A 6,515-nucleotide genomic window follows, 5' to 3' on the forward strand; every position below is an offset into this window, starting at 1 on the left:
TTCCGGGACGCATCGTGGAATCAGCCATTGTTCTTGTGGATCTGGACGAATCCCACATCTGAAGGAGGTCAAGAGGTCAAGTGTTCGATTTGCCCCCGTTGGAGAAAATCAGTTGGGAAAGGAACTTGACCTCATGATGTTCTGGGCTGCAAATGTTTGGAAACAAATAATCTTTTGTTGCTCGTTGATTACGGATTACTTCATGGTTTCTCCTCGCAGCTTTTCAGACAAACACCAGCAGTTCTTCCACTCTTCATCCCCAGTTGTTGAAATAAAAGCTAAAACATCCTTAACTCTTCTAGGAATCCGTTTACAAAGCTTAGGTGTAAATCTAAGGTATTTTTCAGAGGCACATTTGTGAGGTCAAACACTGATGTTGGACGAAAACGTCTACGACCGTTTTCAGACCTGATAGTCCAGTGGATTCGGATCAGTTGAGAACCAAAACTGCAACATGTGTTCAATCTCCAGCTGCTGTGGTTCTCTTCCTGTCAACTCTGAGTCAAACAAACCAAACATTTTGAAAAACCTGTTCCCCTCCTGGCCTGTGGGGGCGCTGCGCCAAGAACCACTGAAGAAGCTTGTACCTCTTGTTGTGTTGAGCTATTTAAATGATTTATTTTATTCTCAAACGATCGAAAATCACAGCAATAACTTGTTTTATTTATTCCTCTTTAAGAGAAAAAACAAGGACTAATTTCAACATTTTATTTTTTCAATGTCACAGTTTTATACTATTTAATTAAAATGCTATATGTTTAGCTCCAAACTAAATATGTAGCTCAGAGCTAAACATTTAGCTAAAATGCAAATTTACATGCTGATAACTGGAAGTGGACTGTCAAAATAAAAGCCAGGTGGCGTCTCTGACTTACTTTAATCGTCGCTCATGTCGCCTCTTCATCACCAGCAGGAGTTTATTTAGAAGCTGCAAGACTATGCTTTTATTTTGACAGCCCACTTCTGGTTATCAGCAAATGGATTAGCATATTAGCTAGTAGCTAGTAGCATGTGTTGCAGGCAAACTAAATATTTACTTCGAAGCTAAATAGTTTGGAACCTAAATATTTAGTCAGAAGCTAAAGTTGGTTTGTTCGGTAAATATGAATAATTTGCAAAATATTTTATTAATTACATTTTTAGTGTTAAACTGTGACATTTATGAATGGATTAATAACATTGTGTAAATATTATTTTGAAATTTAACCACTATCTTTTTGCTTTATAAAAATTATAATTATTGTTCATTTTTGACTGTGTAGCTTCAAAAGCTGAACCTCTTATTAACCAGGCAGAAAAACTCTTTACAGCGTCAATATAGATGCTAATTATTTGATGCTAATGTATTTGGAAAGTAAACAATAAAAATATTTGCCACTGCAGAAATGTGTGGATATTTCGAAGCTTTTTGGACCATCTTGGTACAAAAACAACATTTTCCTTCACGCCTCTGGTCCTTCAGCAGATGGAGTTTTATCACCGCTAACTTAAAGGCTAAAGTTCTTAATTGGAGACCATTTATGAAACTACAGTCAAGTGATTTCCTGAGAGCCTCTGAAACATTAAATTGTGATTTGTATTTTGGTCAGCTGCAGATGAAAATGAAGTTTAATGGTCTGCCATCCTGAAGGTCGCAGGTTTGATTCCTCACTCTGCTTTTTTATTTTTTAAATAATAAGCTGCAGGTAGCGTTTCCTCCCGCTGCATCACCTGTAAAGGAGCGCTAAGTGTTATATCAATGAGTGAGTATAGTTTGTAGTGTAAAGCGCTCTTTAGAGGTCAAGAACAGGAGGAGAGCACCATGTAAATGAAGTCCATGGTTCCATTTATTTCAGTCCTTTCACCGAAGTGCAGAGTAAGCTGAATAAATATCCACAGAGTGGGTTTAAAGAGTGGCGTGGAAGTGGAAACACGAGGCTAACCAGCAGAGCGGGAGGAAAGCAGAACCAGGGTTGCTTTGTTCTGGTGTAATTCTCATTTCAAACCAAGCTTGCTCTCTTTGCTTGCTGCGTTTTTTCTTTGTCCCCTGAATCATTTGGGCAAACTGAACCGCTGCTGCTGCTTTCCACTCAACCCCGTATATAATCTGTAAATACAATCAGAGAAGAAAAAACAAAAACGTCACAGTTTCAGTGTGACAAAATGTGTGAAGTGGCTTCAATCAATAGCTGCAGAAGCCACAGAGTCCTTAATTTGTTGTGTTTCTATTTTGAGTAATAAAATAGAAGTAGGAGAAGCTGCCAATCTTTGTTAAATCTGAGCTGTAGCTCATTTTCTATACTTCATGGTGTTACATCTCAGTCAATTTCTTAAAGAGAAAAACAAGATTATGCTTTTTAAGCCCCGACAGAAGAGGGATTGTTTCTCTAACCCTTTCCTCATGGCTTGTTTACAACATTAGTGGATCTCACATTTTTAACCCCGGCTTCCCCCTTTTCTGAGAAAAACTATTCACTTTGTTCTTATGGCAATATTAGCTTTAAACTGAAAAGTCAGTGATGCTAACCCAAAAGCACTAATCACAAACAATATTAATGCAAAATCATTACACCAACATAGCAATTAGGGGAAGCTAATGCTAAAGCACTAACATTAAACATTAGTTCTAAATCAGTACACTAACATGGTAATTATGGGAAGCTAATGCTAAAGCGCTATACCAGCATGGTATTTAAGAAAAGTTAATAATAAAAGTTAATACTAAGTGCTAATCATAAACAATAGTTCTGCTAATGCTAATGCTCCTATTAGCTTCCCCTAGATATGGTAACTAGGGGAAGCTAATGCTAAACACTAATAATAAGCATTAGATCTGCTAACACTAAAGCAATAAAACAACATGGACATTAGGTAAAGCTAATGCTAGAGCACTAATAATCAATGTTAGTTCTGCTAATGCTAAAGTGCTATACCAGTATGGTATTTAAGGAAAGCTAATGATAAAATGCTAATCATAAACAATAATTCCACTAATGCTGTTTGGGTTTTGTTCTGGTTCTGTTTGTCTCTGGTCCAAATCCTGGGAGTCGTTCTGGAGAATCTTTTGTTTTGGCGTTTTTGGCTCATCCTAACAGCCGAAGCTTCGTTTACTTTCCCTGCAGGTAAATAATCATAAACAAACCTGCAAATGTTTGATAAAATTAACTTTTCTAGAAAGGCGTGTCTGATCAGTAAATTATTGATGAGAGAGCAAAAACAGAAGTAAAACATATTACTAAAACTTATAAAGAATCAGAATATCTTTTGATTATTTGAAATAAATAAAAATAATAAAAACTATGTTGGCGTAGCGCTTTACAGAGCTGCCAACAAAAACAGAGTCATGCTAACCCAAAAGCATGACGATGTTTTTAACCAACATGACGAGGAAGGACAGAGACAGACGGTCACAAAGTTTAATCTAAACAAAGTTTCTGCTTCAGAGAATCAAACAAATTTTCAACTGATATGTAGCACGAAGCATAGAGATTAACTGGAGAAATAAACAATCCAGGGAGAAAGATGTAATCAAAACAAGGAATATTCAGAGTTTTTTAGTGTTTAAACTGTTTTTCAAAGAAAAGTTTGACTTGTGAAACCACGCCACATGTTTTTCATTTTTCTTTTGGACGTAAAAATAGCTGCATAAAACCAGAGCCTTGTGTAATTCTGTTAAAACGACGCAGCCAGAACGTTGAGCAGCCTTCAAATTCAATCACAGTAATGTGCAACAAAACGGGTAAAATAAGGATTATTATATTTTCACAGCAAATATAATTTCCAACATATGAAATCCACACCAGATGTCGGCAACAATTTAAGAAATCCACACAAACAGAGAACGCAAATTAAAAAGCAAAACATAAAATGTAAGGGAGAGAAAAGCGAAAAGTGTTGAATATAGCTGGAGAAATTATTACATATTTAGTGAAAAAAACTTTTTTGGTACAATTTAACTAAAAGACCAAACAAAATCTACATGTGATGTCATTTCTTTAAACTAATAACTAAATCCTTAGTTTTTGAGCAACTTTTTTATTAGTTTTAGCATTAATTCATCGTGAAATCACAAAGTAATTAAATACAAGGAATCTAATTAAGCTGAAATAAAGTTAATCTGTTTTAGTTTGATTTTCTCAATATTTCCTCATCTTGTAGCAAAATGCAGAGATGCTATAGAGGAAATAATCGTTTTGTAAAGGTACTGGTCAGGGTAAGGGTTAAAGAAAGTCCGTAGTGCCATGTACACCTTAGCTTGAAGAACATGGAGGTGTGATAAAACCAGCATAGTTTTTCTGTTGAACTGTAAAGGTTAAATGTTGCATTAAAAGTGGAAAAACTTCACATTTTAAGCTTTAAGAATTCAGCTTTTTCTGGGTTAAATTTGTATTTTGGGAAGTTTCTCTGTTTAAACTCCATTTCCTTTTAGCTGATCTTCTCCTGGGTCAGAAATATTTAAAAAGATATATTTTTTAGGAGTAAACACTTTGCTTTTAGCTTTCTGTTCACATTTAAAGCCTCCTGGGCGCGTTTGTGTGTTTTCCTCTTTGTAGCTTTCCGTTTCTGTTAAGAGCTCCAGGTTGATTTCATTTCTTAACTTCTTGGCAGTACTTCCTCTGACGGCTCTCCTGTTGATGTTTCCTGCTTGTTAAGATCTACAAACACTCAACTATCGATTCATTTGCATATTTCATTTCATTTTATTGTTTCAGGCACATTTTACAAACGCTGAGGTGAAGTTTGTAGCTTTTATGTTTTATTTTTTCCAGTTTTTCTTGTTTTGCTCAACAGAATGAGAATCGATCAACTGCAGTGAGTTTCTGTTGTTTAATGAATGAGTCACTGCCTGAACTTTGTGACCAACTAGGAGAAAAATTAACCATTAACATCCCAGTAGAGTCAACAACATGCAAAAGTTACAACACAACTGTGTTAAAATTAAAGTTATGCTAGCACGTTTTCTATTCCATCTGTTTTAAATACATTTTTATTTACTTTTTAACAGTGGACACACTTCCGCTAACTTGCTAACATTTTTGTTAACTTTGACAACATGTTTCTGGCTGTTTTGTAAATTTTCAGTTCAATAAAGTTCAACATCTGTGTTTTGGTCCTTTTTAAAAAGTTAGACAGATATATTGATGCTCTTATTTTGAAGTGGCAGAAGACTGTTTACTTGTGGGTTTATTGTGATAAAGTACAAACCTTCACATATAAACTGTTCTGAGCCTTTTCTCTCGTTCTCCTCGTGACACCTGCTGGGAATCGACATGGTTGAATTTAGCGTTTAGCTTTAGCTCCAGCTAAATACTGTTGGTGTAGCACATTAGCATCAGCATTAGCAGAACTTATGTTTATGGCTGCTACATTAGAGTTAGTGCAACTAACTTTTTAGTTAGCAGTTTGCTGCTAATTAGTGGAAAGTCTGTTGCAACATAACTTCTGTTTTAGCAAACTACCGTTTTGATGTAGTTTCTCTGAGCATAACTTTCATTAACTTCTGTTTTAGCAAAAAAATCTGTTTTACAACATCTGCTTTAGCACACTTCCATTTTAGCATTGCTTTAAATTTAGCATAACTTTCATCTTACCACATATTCTTATACTCTTGCATTTTGGTGACCCATCTGGGCCACCGTACATTTGAATCAGGTGTTTAGCAGCAGAGAACTCTGCACCTTTATAGCAGCTGAAGCCTGGATTTGCCGTCAGCCATGTTGTTTATCTCCTGGCTTCACAGATGTTTCCATTCATAACATGAGTTTATGAACAGTTCAGGAATGCTAAAGCTGATCTTTTCTTACCAATGAATCTGTGAATGGGCTAAACCAGCCTTTGCGTTGCGGGACATAAAAAGTGTCTTTGTTCTTTGGCTTGTTTGTGTTTGCAGCAGTGGGCCTGAACATGAGGTCTGGTATCGGTGACTCGCCTGCTTACTGAGGTCGCCCTGAACGCAGCCTGCAGCCCCCAGGCGAAAGGCTAATTACATTTCTGACTTGCTGAAATGGACACCGTCTCCTGAGAGGACGTTCTGGAATAACACTCAACCCTGGATTGGGTAGCTGCTGATTGATTTTTTACCTCATAATTACTTTGATGTATTAATAAATCATCCATTTATTTTGAAAATCCTGGAGCTGGCCTCGTCTTGGGAATCGGTCGCTGGTGTACGTTACCCGCTGCGAAGGCTGAAAGGTTAGAGTGCACATGCGGCGGCGCGCTGTGTGATTGTGTCATTTGCTGCTGAGATGCTTCATCACAACTTGATCCCTGGATCCTGAAACTGCATCCGTCTGTTTATGTGTGCGCACAAAAATAAGAAGCAGGCGTCGCCGTTGTGGGAATCTGGGAAATGGAAACGTCTGTGAGCTTCAGCCCTAAACAACCATCAGCACTGAAAAACACAACATTTTACCAAGTTATATGGTTCAGTTTATAGTGAAAAAACAGTAAATTTTCAGCAACAAATCTAAGCTTGTTTAAGTCAATAAATCCTCGATATTGGTGAAAACGCATCGTTTCCACTGGCAGATTAT

The 6,515-nt window shown here is 36.7% G+C and overlaps 1 long non-coding RNA gene across 1 annotated transcript; it reads right to left on the reverse strand.

Moving 5' to 3' along the window:
* Nucleotides 1-1,808: 1,808 nt before the first annotated feature.
* On the reverse strand, nucleotides 1,809-6,305 carry LOC107836272 (uncharacterized). Its single transcript, XR_001662152.1, has 2 exons — nucleotides 6,061-6,305; nucleotides 1,809-2,086 (listed from the first exon to the last, which is right to left on the reverse strand). It is a non-coding gene; the product is annotated as an uncharacterized LOC107836272 (long non-coding RNA).
* Nucleotides 6,306-6,515: the final 210 nt, after the last annotated feature.

This window comes from Poecilia formosa, unplaced genomic scaffold (assembly GCF_000485575.1).
Source record: "Poecilia formosa unplaced genomic scaffold, Poecilia_formosa-5.1.2 Scaffold47, whole genome shotgun sequence".
NCBI classification, from domain to species: Eukaryota; Metazoa; Chordata; class Actinopteri; order Cyprinodontiformes; family Poeciliidae; genus Poecilia; species Poecilia formosa.